We start from the raw sequence: 13,926 nt of genomic DNA, 5'->3' as shown, positions 1-13,926 counted from the left end.
AGCTATGAATGATTAAGAAGAACTAGAATTAGGGTTTATAAAAGTATATACCTTAAATAGTGGAAATATCATTTTCATTTGTCACTGATGGTATGATGAAAAAATAAGGATCTGGTCAACTATTGAGAGGGGGGGTGAATTAGTAGATAGAAAAACTGATATAAACTTTCACCAATCTCAAAAACAACCTCCCAAAGTAAACTTTAAATTGACAAGTTAAACCACTGAACTATAAATGCAATATCACTGTCAGAATAAACCGGTTGACTGTAACAACATATTAAATGTAAACAACTTGAAACTTACAAACATCCAAATACTTTACTGACATAAGTAAAACCTCATTTCAGATTGCTGCCAGTTATCATGACTTATCAAAGTGGATTAAGTTGTTAAGCAATTCAACCATAATAAACATAACCACAAAAAAATTCATCACTTGACATAATATTTTTGACGTGGAAACCCAAATGGGAAAAACCATGGTGAGATGGGACTCACAAGATAACTATCTAAACTCTTTTGAGGTTCGCGCTGTTAGGAGCCAAGCCTATTAAAGCTTTACAAAAGGTCTCGTTAAGAACAAATCCTGTTAGGGACCACCCGGTTAAGGGATTGACTATAATACCATATTAGAAGCAATACCCTATGAGGAGTAACCTCGGTAGAGGATTTGAAATCCAAGCTAATGGACCACCTGGTCAGAGGATTTGAATAACACTAAGCTTGTTAGAGCTTACCCGGTTAGGGGATTTTAACTGCTGTAATTGCTAGAAAACAACAAGAGTTTGCTGATCTGTTTGAATAGAACTACACTTTCTTGTTTAGATCCTTTTCATGCTCCTATCTGCCTTTACACAAACTGCATATACATCATCCGGTTCGACAACCACACACTCAACTAAAACTTTGCCAACCCTGAAACAAAACAACTCATCGACCTTATAAACAAATCAATAGGTCGGTAGCACAACAAAAATCTAATTCTCTCATAGAGATTACAAACAAGTCGGTTCAAGTATGACCGTTGGATTACATAACAATCTCTGCACATCATTCAAGAAAGCCTTGACTGCTCCTTGATCATCGCTCCATCAAACCTAGTAACTCATCACACGTTTTGCATTACCTGCAATATACTTGCTCATTCCCAAGATAAAAACTGTAATCTCAACATGCTAAAAATACTTTGAAACTCTCTTCATACAATAGGCATAAGTGTCATAATCATTACTGCTCATCATCAGATCATAAACCAATATAACCAACTTAATCAGTTAGGGTTTATCAAATCAACAGGTAGGATTTACCGGTTCAACTCTCCAATACTTAGCAATATCGGTTCACTCCACAAACGCACCTACCAGTTATAGTTCCCTTCACCAGCTCCTCCTACCAGTTACAAAACAACACTATAACAAATATCATCACTGGTTAATTGACATCAATGACAACATAACATATCATTAATGCAATCTTCATGCAAATGCCAACAATCACTTTCATCTGTTTGTCTCAAAGTGTAGGAGAGGATCCCACATAGCACTAAAAATGCCTTGACGATGATTGAGGATCGCCTGCTTGATGAGGTAGGTCCACTCAACTGCATGTTGATTTTTTGTTTGACCGCATTGACCTTATGAGTAGGTAGGAAACTCTAATTTGCATGTGCCCCCAACAAGGGCATCATGGTCATCCGAGGGCGTCATGGTCCCTGCTGGGCACCTTGGTCCTCCCAAGGCGCCATGGTCATTCCAGAGCACCCTGGTCCTACTATGGGACCTTGGTCCCTAAATAGGGTGACTAGAGACATGCATAGGATCAAGTGATAGGTGATGAGGTGTTTAATTTTGATTTTGGATGGATTACTGATTCATGATTATTGATTTTGCAAAGATTGTCATATATGTGGGACCATACTATCGAGCTCACATACTAAAATCAAAGGAGAAAGATTCCACGATTATCACAGGAGGATCGGTATCTTCTTGAGGTAGTGGGCTTGTGGTACATATGTAATATGCCCTCCATCAAGTTTCATTTAACAATGCTCATGGCACTAATGGAGAGATGGGGTCCATAGAATTCCACCTTCGTCTTACCTATGGGAGAGATGACAGTCACCTTGGAATATGTATACTGCATTCTTAGACTCCCCATTAGAGAATAGATGGTTACATATCAGATGAATTGCACATTGACAACTTTGAGGAGAGAATATATGTACTATATTGGTAGACCCATGCATGCGGGGGCAAAGGGTTGGATCCTCATTATTTGCCTACTTCACCCTTCTGGTAGACTTCCACTTTTGTGGAGATTGATGATAGCTATAGTGGGGTTAGCCATATACCCTAATGGATGAGGCAGTCACATGCACAAGAGCCTTACATATGCCATCCATGCGATGGAGGAGCAACACACTGTATTCTCATGGGGACGGAGCATGCTAGCCCATATCTACCATGATTTGGGAGATTTTTCATATGGAGAGGGAATGCGTTTGATGACCTACACCCTTCTATAGGTTTTGATGTTTGAGCATATCACATGCACTAGTCCAGCAAGATTTCTAGTAGATTTGGATATCGATGGACCTAGGTTGTATGCTTATCCACTCACTAGACTGTGGTAGAGGGGTAATCTCTTATACTAGAGAGTGACTATTCATAGATTGAGGTCAAATGATATTGATTGGTGGCCATATTGGCAGATGACAACATGGCTAGATCAGTATAGACAACTTCACCTTATGTAGAGGAACCGCTTCCGAGAGGGTTTCCACAACTACATTGTTGTTCCATCTTACTTTGACCGAGCGAGGTGACAATTTGGTTTAAAGAAAGGTGTTTCTTCAAGTGTGTCAATCTACATACAACACTCTCGAGTTTCTATGAGACTGGGAGCAATCCCTACGCCTACTGCTGATGAGATAGAGATGATAGATTCAGATGATAGGGATACAAACATAGTGGTCCCATTCAATAATGACGTCGGATTGTAGTGTAGCTACATCACATGGTGGGACATGATATACCCTAGAGCCATATTTCTATTAGAATATCCAAGGGGGAATCCAAGTCCATAATGAGAGGAGATTATTCCCACAGTGATGACCACAAGGCCTTTTAGGATCCTAAGGATACCCAAGATTACTGGGATGAGAGAGAGGAGGAGGGAGATCAAGAGGAGGTTGACATCGAGGGGGAGGTAGGATAGGAGGGAAATGATGGTCTTGATGAGTAGGAGAAAGAGGAGGACGATGTGGAGGAGGAGTATGATGATGAGGAGGATGATGATGAGAAGAAGGATGATGATGATGATGATGATGATGAGGATGCTATTGATCACACAAACCCTCACACTATAGCCCTCAATCCTCTAGCAGTAGAGGAGAGAGAGGAGGATGTGGTGAGAGATGTGGAGGAGACAACACTAGAGAGGCCAATCTTGAGCTTACGCCAATCATCTCTAACATGCCTACATCCAGAGATACCAAGACATGTATGAGCATGGGAGGGGAGTTGTTCCAGACCACAGATGACCATGGCAAAGGCCCCTATCATATCCAACCCATACTGGCAAGAGGGTGACCTAGGTATATGCTCATTATTATTTTGATTTAATCATTTAAAATTTTAAGCGATAATGTCTATATATAATCTTGTTCTCTCTTCTACAGTCAGCGCCCAGGGATGGCAAGATCTTATCCAACACACATTGTCCAACATCGTCGCTACATCATGTATTCCTCAATCTTTGTAGATCATACATTGACCCCAGAGGAGTGTAGGACAACATGAAGATCTGCTTGATTCAATGTGAATAGAACTAGAGCTCGAATGAGAGGAGAGGAACTAGCTACGACACGAGCTGTCATAGGCCCAGATGGAGTCAACCATGTACTGGGGTGTAATTATGGACTAAGATCAGAGGAGCTCATCTAGGAGTCACTCACGATCCTCTACCCATCGCTACACACCTATGGGTCCACTACGATAGGGGCCAGAGGGCTTGGGTAGCCACCATCCATAGATGGTGATGATGTATAAAGGCCACATTTTGTTTCTAGTAGTGAGTTTATATATGATGTACCTAAGATTTTTGATAATACATATATGATGATCTTTGTCTCAAATGTGTTCTTTTAATTACAAAACAATGTGTATATTTCTTTGACCAAAAGTAACAAATTTGGAAATGCACATGTATGTCTAATTTAATTCCCATGTGATTGATTTCTCAATACTTTATAATTAAATTGATACACGTATGATTTAAATAAAAAACTAAATGTTTAATAAAATACAACAAGTGATGATGTAGAAATATGTTTAAGTTAAACTACATAACTGACGTGATCTAATTAAGGACTTAATTAAACACAATATGATGCATCTTAACTCAAACACAGAAAATTGCATGATAAGATAGCCTAATCAAAATGTAAATTCCTAAAAATTAACAAAATGAATTCAAGATAACCAAAACTTAAAAGATGTTTGTCAGGAATGAAGCAATATAGATTAAATAATAATAATTTAATACCATATGCTTTAATGAAGACATGCTATCACATCATACAATTAAAGAGAGAGAAGAGAAAAGAAAAGATTTCTAAGCATAATATCTACAAAGATGCATAACATTTATGGGATCCTTAAGAGGCCTACCTTCTATATACACTATTTTATAAGCACCTGATCCATAGACACCAGTGATGATATATATGGACCAAGCTAGTTCGGGATAAGATACCCTTTTTCTTTGAGTAAAGAATTCATGTTGCATCGATTCTCATAAAGAGCTAAATCACCCATAAACAAGGAACTCTAAATCTTTATCATTATAACCTCACTGCAAGGAATTGTGATATGCTTGAATATGCTCAAGAGCATTTATGCACTGTTCATCGAGCATTTAAAGTTGTTGAAGGCATTGTTCTCGATAAGAGTCATCGTCAACTATCTCTTTAAGAGAGATTCTCAATGAGGGAATCCCTAAATCTAAAGGCATAATGTCATAGCACCATAAACCAGATTAAAAGGAGTAGTACTTGTAGCTATGTGAACACTTGTTCGATAGGCCCAAAGAGAATAGGTCAGCTGAGTATGCCAATCCTTACCACGCTTGTTTATAGTCTTGCGAAGAATTTGTTCAATAATCCTATTAGAAGTTTCAACTTGACCATTAGATTGAGGATAATAAGGTGTTGAGAAACGATGTTGAATATGATATTTCTTGAGAAATTTCTTCACATATTTGTTCTTGAATGAGGTACCATAATGAGAAAGCAAAGTGGAAGGTATACCAAATCGAGAAATATTTTTTTCTAAGAGAATTTGATAGATTACTTCAGTGGTAGTAGATTGAAGAGGAACTGCTTCTACCCACTTTGTGAAATAATCCATGGTAGTGATGATGAAAGTATGTCCCTGGGATGAAGGAGGGGAAATTTTACCAATGATATCTAAACCCCATAAGGAAAAGGGCCAAGAGGCCACTTGTCACCTATTTTCTTGTGTAGGAGCATGGATCAAATTATTATGTGCTGACACCGTAGACACTTTTTACCAAACACAAAGGAATCATTTTCCATGGTTTGCCAATAGTATCCCATTCAGGGAAACCTTTGAACCAATGATTTACCACCAAAATTCTCCCCACAAACACCTAAATGTGCCTCCTTGAGAGCAATCAGGATCTCGATTTTGTTGAGACAACGAAGGAGAAGACTATTATAACCTCTCCTATAAAGAACATTAGAAAGGATAATTTATCTTGCATGAATCCTACCTCTATCATTTTTACTTGTGGAATTTAGAAAAGTTCCATCGGTTAATTATCATGAGATATGTGAGTACCATTCATTATAATCTATAACACAGTAATAAGCCACATCACTAGGATTACTAGTAATAGCTAGGGAAGAAAGATTGTGAATAACAAAATTTAAGTCTACCAAAGGATTTTTGAGGGATATGAGAGAAGTGACACATGCCATTGCATCTGCATGTCGCTTATCCTTTCGAGGAACAAGCTCCATGGTGTAAGAGGTTAACTTTTCTAACAATGATAAGGCTGAGTAATAGTATTGCGATAGTTTCTCTTGTTTACCTTGATAGGTTCCCGTAACTTGTCTTATATTCAATGGTGACTTACCATAAATATGTAAATTTTTAATATTCAGAGATAAATATTCCCTAAGACCAACAATAAGGGCTTCATACTCAACGATGTTGTTATTAAAAAGGAAGTTCAGATTATAGGATAAAGGGATAGGTTTTTTGGAAGGAGATATTAAAATAGGAAGAAAAAATCCATCAATGTATGATTCCTAAGTTTTATCAACATCAATAGGAAGAAAAAGTTCATCAAGAATAGATTCTTGATTAAGTAATGTGAGAGGTGAAGGTGTGTCAGCTAAATGGTCGATGAATGCTTGTCCTTTAATTGCCTTTTGAGAGACAAATTTAAGGTCAAATTCAATCATCATAACCCATTTTGCTAGATGTCCTCAAAGATCAGTTTTAGAAAAGAGATGTTTTAAAGGATCAAATTTTATAATAACATGAATCTCAACATTCAAAAGACAGTGTCTCTTCCGAGTTGTGAAAACAAGAGCGAGACATTGTCTTTCTATCGCACTATATCAGACCTCATAATCAAGAAAAGTGTAGCTTATGTAATAGACCGAGCATTCTTTATCATCACTATTATGTTTGCTAATAAAACTACAAGAACATGAGAAGAAGCAGTTGTGTATAAAAGAAAAGGTTGAGTAGGAACAGTAGGTTGCACGATAGGAGGATTAGCCAAATATGTTTTCAAATCGTCAAAGGCTTGTTGACAATCCTCATTCTATTGAAAGGTGATATTTTTCTAAGAAATTGAGTAAAGGGGAAAGTTCCATCTGCAAGTTGTGAAACAAATCTACGAATATCTTGAATTTTTCATTGCAAGCTACTCAATTAAGAGATGTTTTGGGGGGTGGCATGTTAACTATGGCATCTATTTTCTTTGTATCCACCTCAATACCACGATTCGAAACTATGAGACCTAATAGTTTTCCACTATCCACACCAAAAACATATTTTTAGGGGTTCAAGCGCAATTTGTATTTACAATTCTTTCAAAGACTTGTCGAAGGATCTTAACATGGACTTGATGAAGTATAGAATTGGCTAAGATGTCGTCAACGTAGTCTTCTAAGGTTTTATGCATATAGTCATGAAAGGTGAGAGTCATAGTATGTTGATAGGCAATGCCTACGTTTTTCAACCTAAAAGGCATCATAACCTAGCAAAAAGTTCCCCATGGAGTAGTGAAATTATTTTTGAATTGGGCTTGAGGATTAATGAAGATTTGATTATATCACAAAAAACCATCCTTAAAGGATAGCAAAGCATGACCAGCAGTAGAATCTACTATCATATCAATGTTTGGAAGCAAAAAATCATCTTTCAAATAAGCCTTATTGAGATCTCGAAAGTTGGTGCACATCCTAATTTTGTTATTAGGTTTGGAAACAACAACAATGTTCAAAATCCAAGGGGAATAATCATTAGGGTGAATAAATCCTCCATCAAAGAGCTTTTCAATTTTAGCTTTGACAAGGAAGGCTATTTTGGGATTCATCCTCCTAATTTTATGCTTCACAGGCTTAGCATCAGGAATACAAACAATATTATGAGTGACAATTTTAGGATCAATGCCAAGAATGTTAAAATATATCAAAGCAAAGATCTCAGGAAATTCATGTAGTAATTCAGAGTATTCTTTTTGTTCTTCATCAGTTAAATATTTCCCAATATTTATGTTCTTCTCTTCATTACAAAGATCCATCTTGACATCAACAATATCACTTATAAGAAGGTTACTTTGTTGGGGAACATCCATTGGTTGAGGGAATTCCTTAATCATCTCATCGTTATCTTTAGTTAATTCAACATCTTCCCCAAAGTATGCTTCTGCATTCAAACAGTAGGAAAATCCATGATTATGTAAGGAAAGCATAACACGGAAATGCCTTCCACAGTGTTAAATTCAATGGAAAGAGATACAGGGATGAATTTTAATTTTAGATTGTAGTCACTAAGATGCACATTACTAGAATGATAGAATAAACAAAAGATTCACATAGACACAAAGAGAACACAAAATTTATGTGGGAAAACCCCTACGGGTAAAAAACCCACCACCAAAGCCAATCTCTTGTATTATAGTAAAATGTATATTACATACAACATATTAAGCTCTCAGATGTATATTACAGATTCCGTTTTGACAATATTCAACCTATAGATAGAATTTGACCCACACACCACACAGGCAACATGAACACTAGTTTTGCAATAGACCAATTACTTCATCAACCTCCAATCTTCACCCTCAACATCCAACCATCAAAATCAATCGTTACTGAATTTAGGTCTGCAAGGTAACTATCTCTCTGACCTCAGTTACAGATGTATATGAAATAAGTCATTCAGACTTCTCACACATCTCCTTGTCTCCTTACTACAACCATTTCTTTAAATGAATATATCTCTACTCAAGAAGACAGTTTGTTTTAGTTACATGGCTCCAACTATCAAACATCCTCAGATTATTGATAACACACCATGTTATTTCCATATCTCCTTCTAGTTATTCTAGGTTCCGCCAGTCACCAATGGACAACTCAAAAGGTCAACATGAGTCCTTCGTGATCCCACCTAGTCTCAAGGAGTATCGACAACTATTTCCATTCAAAACAATCATTGACTTCCAACTCTGCAAGTCAGTATGAGTCAGTCGTGGTCCCACCAAGATCATCTCAATGCTTAGTGGTAAGAGTCTCAACTTTGGTGACCCCTTAGAATCATCTTATCAAACTTTGATGTTACATCAAAATTCCCTTTTTGGCCAAAACAATTCCATGTCTTATCAGCACAGAAGAGAACTTCGAATAGCTTCTTAACATGTTACAGTGAACACAGATGTCATATTGAAACCTAAATGGTCTTCATCAACAAGAGTTAAGACTTCACCATTCTCCTTAACAGGTCTCAACGAACACTAGAGTCTCAATGAAAAGATTTGTGATCGCCAAGACCGAAATGATCTTATCGCTACAAGATGTAACTTTGGCTATTAGATAGATTAGTCTTATCAAACTCAGATGCTATACCGAAATCATTGTCTTCATTTTTTATCCTATAGTACACTTGTGACTCCTAGAGAACCCTCGCGGGGTAACATGAAAGACAAAATATATTGTCTTTTGCTTATCCCACAGGTCCTTTTGTCGGGTGCTTAGAATCCCATGGGGTAACGAAAAAGAGACCGAGTCTCCTTCTTCCCGTGATCCTGCAATTCTCAACACACTTCTTGGTCAATAACACAAAGGTTATCCACTCCTCACTGCACACTTTAGGAACTGAATACCATCTGATCAAGATTTAAACCAATGAGTTTGAGGCACCTATTCTCAACATTCTCCCACTTGATGAAGAGCTTAATAATATATCCAAAACATTCAAGACTGAACATTGGCTAGAACAAATAGCCAAGATAATTGCTTCCATCCAATTGATAAACCCATGTGATTAAAAAATAACATCTGCAACAAGTGTTAGCAATCCAATTTCTCATATCGTAGAGGTATCCTTCAGTAGTAAACTCATACCACCAACATAATCAACCCATAATCAGCAACCAAAATCTCCATGTGAAAACCAATCGATGAAGACTAAACACATCCATAAACTACCATTGCATTGGTAATGCCGATTTTGAAAAATCAAAAAAAGAATACAGAGTCTACCAATCATAACACATAGAAAATGTAATCATGTAGTACCAAGGACTATCCACAAAGTTAAGCACATCTCACAAATGAAACTGCTGCAAGAAACCACAAGCATGTCCTTCTTCACACACCTCTAGGTGTTAGCTATGATAACTAAGACCTCCTTTACAACCCCAAAAGAAGATCAACTTACTCCATTTCCCATTTCATGAAATCATCCCACTACCATTCCCTATGTTAAGGAAGTAACCATGCTATCCATCTCTCACAATGAACCTTCCAGAACTATCTAACTCAACTCAAGATCCACAAATTTGAAAGAAAAGCATAAAACACTTAAGAGACAATGGGCAATACCTCTTAAGTGACCAATTACCGAGTAGACCAAGAATGGTGAACGAGAATGCCCCTCCAAGATTTCCAAGTCATTATGACTTATTGAAGAGCAATCTCCTCATAGGTCTTTGTTGAATTCACATTCAACCAAGATGTAGGCTCCTTGAACTTGCAACCGGAATCTCATCAATAGTAACCATCTCAGCAAACATCTCTCATATCAAGAGAACTACAACCTCACCTAAGTCTCTATGTATCCATGAGTACTAGCAACTGATCAATCCATGCCAAACTCCAAATGCATTTCTACATTACAATGAATTTCTCAGACATTTGACCAATGCACCCAACACAAAGAGAACTAACCAGGCCATTGTCAGAGCTCTAATCTGCAGAATCAAGATCTCATCATGACATAATGATCTAAACATCCCCTCTTGGGAGATCACATGCTCCAAGTGAACAAACCACAGTCTCAAGAGCAATATATCATACCAAAACTCTAAAATAATCTCAAGAGTGTTCCACATCATACTCTCAACCAACATCACCTGTCAATCATAACAACACCTCAAACAAGAACTCCTTGAGCCCTCAAGATGTCAACATATTCAAATATTATGAAGATTATCATCTTCCTACAAGAGTACCCGCAAATGTGAAAGACACTTCTTTATCAACAGGATCTAAGGCATCCTCCAAACATCTGTACATTGAGAAGATCATTCACCATCCAATCATGAACACACAATCATTGCTCAAACCCCCACTGAACTAGGGTACCGAGATCTCCAAGCATCATGAAACAACATATCCCAATCTAAAAATCTTCCATGTCCTCACACACAAGTGTACTATCAGTCATACCAAGTGAAACCAAGATCTACAAACCAAGAAAAAATACAACATGCTACAGGATCCCATAACCAATTTTCCAGGTACTCAATTATCATCTATTCTCTTATCTCATAGAAATTACACCAATGCACACGTGACCACAAACAAGGCCAACTAACAAGTCTGCATAAGAACTGAATCAAACTTTGTGGATATAGATAGTCCACTTCTAAGTTATCCCACTACAACTGAATAGGTGATCAACCCACACAACTGCATAACTCGTAGATCCAATCAGCTACACACAAACTCACTATCACATTAGCTATATGCAAAATGAGATCTCAAAGAGAAATTTCATGCAAACAATCATGACTTAAGCACCAGATCAAACACACATCCAATTTTCCAATCATGTCCACTTTGAGCACCATAATCTAGAAATCCACCATGAACAACCACATAAATGCTAAGTGACTAACCACTATCAACATCCCCATGCCAAGAAAGAATTTAACCTCCTCTCACCATGCATGAAGAATGCATGTAGAACTGTAACTATCTCATCTAGTACCACCCCAAAGAAATAGGGCCTAAAAAAATAGCTCTTTAGCAGATCCACAAGTCTCTTGGTATTGCACAACACCTCCATGATAAAACCATGCTAAGATTCAACACAATGTTGCACCATTATGAAACTATCCAAGCAAATGATCAATGTACTCAATACCAAGATTCACCTCTATTGAGATGTCATGTTGCCAAGGCAACAATGCATGGATTGACATCGCTTTGAGAAGAATCAGTGTTAGAAGCATTCTTCTTTCCCTTCTCCTCACAATCCTTCCGGAAATGGCAAGTCTTCCTAGAACTCCATTACTTCGCCTTGTAATTATTTCTTAGAGATTTTGATCTCTCCTGAGACTTGTATTTGGACCTCCTGGCCTTCTGCTTGCCTTTTTCCTTTGATCTTCCCCTCACAACCAGAGCTTCTTTGACCATATCAGAAGATTTCTTTCATGACTCTTCTGTCAACAATGAAGAAATCACATCCTCCATTTTGAAAGTGGTTGTTGTACTTACAATGGCCATCACAAGATAATCCCATGTGTCAGGGAAGGAACATAATAAAAGCATACAATGATCCTCATCCTCAAGCTTATCTCCCATAGAAGTTAACCGTGTAACGAGCATGTTAAATGTATTTAAATGATCTACCATAGATGACTCTTTGCTCATCTTCAAGGAGTATAAATTCTTCCTTATGAACTTATTTACCAGAGACTTTCTCTGATAAATATCACCAAGTTTCTTTCACAAAGAGGCTACTATCTTCTCCTCATGAACATTCAAGAGAACATAATTCACAAGGCATAATCTAATCAACCCTTTGGCCTTCCTATCTACGAGATCCCAATCTTAATGTTTTGATGGTTTTGATCCATACAGTGCAACCTAGAGGTCTTTATCAACCAACAGGTCTTCCAGCTTGAGTTTCCATAACTCATAGTTTCTACCATTGAACTTTTCAACGTCTACTCTTCTTGATGTGCTAGCCATCTCAATCTGCAATTTCACAGAAACACAAGTTCTTCTATAAAAATCCCACAATAAAATTAACACAAACAAGCCGCTCTACCCACAAGGATAACACACTAACTAGGCTCTGATACCACTTGTAAGGAAAGCACAATTTGGAAACACCTTCCATAGTGTTAAATTCGATGGGAAGAGATGCAGGGATGACTTTCAATTTTAGATTACAACCACTAAGATGTACATTACCAGAATGACAGAGTAAACAAAAGATTCACACAAACATAGAGAGAAGACAAAATTTACAAGGGAAAACCCTTATGGGTAAAAAACCCACCACCAAAACCAATCTCTTATATTACAGTAAAATGTATATTACATACAAGATACAAATTAATCTCTCAGATGTATATTACACAATCTCTATTCTGACAGCATTCAACCTACAGATAGGATTTGACCCATGCACCACACATGCAACATGAACAATAGTTTTGCAATAGACCAATTACTTCATCAACCTCCAATCGTCACCCTCAACATCCAACCATTGAAATCAATCGTTATTGACTTTAGTTCTGCAAGGTAACCGTCTCTTTGATGTCAGTTACAAACATATATGCAACAAGTCATTCAGACTTCTCACACATCTCCCTGTCTCCTTACTACAACCGTTTCTTGATATGATTATATCTTTTCTCAAGAAAATGGTTCATTTTAGTTACATGGCTCCAACTGTCGAACTTCCTCAGACTGTCAATAACATGTCATGTTATTTCCATCGCCCCTTTGAGTCATTCTAGTTTTTGCCAATCACCAACAAATAAATCAGTGGTTTAACATGAGTCCTTCGTGATCCCACCTTGTCTCAAGGACTATCGACAACTATTCCCATTCGGAAAAATCATCAGCTTCCAACTCCGCAAGTCAACATGAGTCATCCGTGGTCCCACCAAGAAAATCTTAATGGTTATCGGTAAGAGTTTCAACTTTGGAGATCCCTTGGAATCATCTTATCGAACTTCGATGCTACATCAAAATTCCCTTTTTCGCTAAAACAATTCCATGTCTTATCAATATAGTATTATCGACACATAAGAGAACTTTAGATATCTTCTTAACATCTTATAGTGAACATGGATGTCACATCAAAATCTAAATGGTCTCGATCGACAAGAGTTAAGATTTTTCCATTCTCCTTAACAGGTCTCACCAAACACCAAAGTCTCAATGAAAAGATTTGTCATCGCCAAGACCAAACCGAGCTAGACCGAAATGATCTTATTGCTACGAGATGTAACTGCAGCTACAGGCTAGAAGAGTCTTATCAAGTTCAGATGCTATACTGAAATCACTGTCTTCATTTTTTATCCCACATCGCACTTGTGACTCCTAGAGAACCCTCATGGGGTAACAGGAAAGAC

This window comes from Cryptomeria japonica, chromosome 6 (assembly GCF_030272615.1).
Source record: "Cryptomeria japonica chromosome 6, Sugi_1.0, whole genome shotgun sequence".
NCBI lineage: Eukaryota > Viridiplantae > Streptophyta > Pinopsida > Cupressales > Cupressaceae > Cryptomeria > Cryptomeria japonica.
This window is presented reverse-complemented; position numbering follows the sequence as displayed.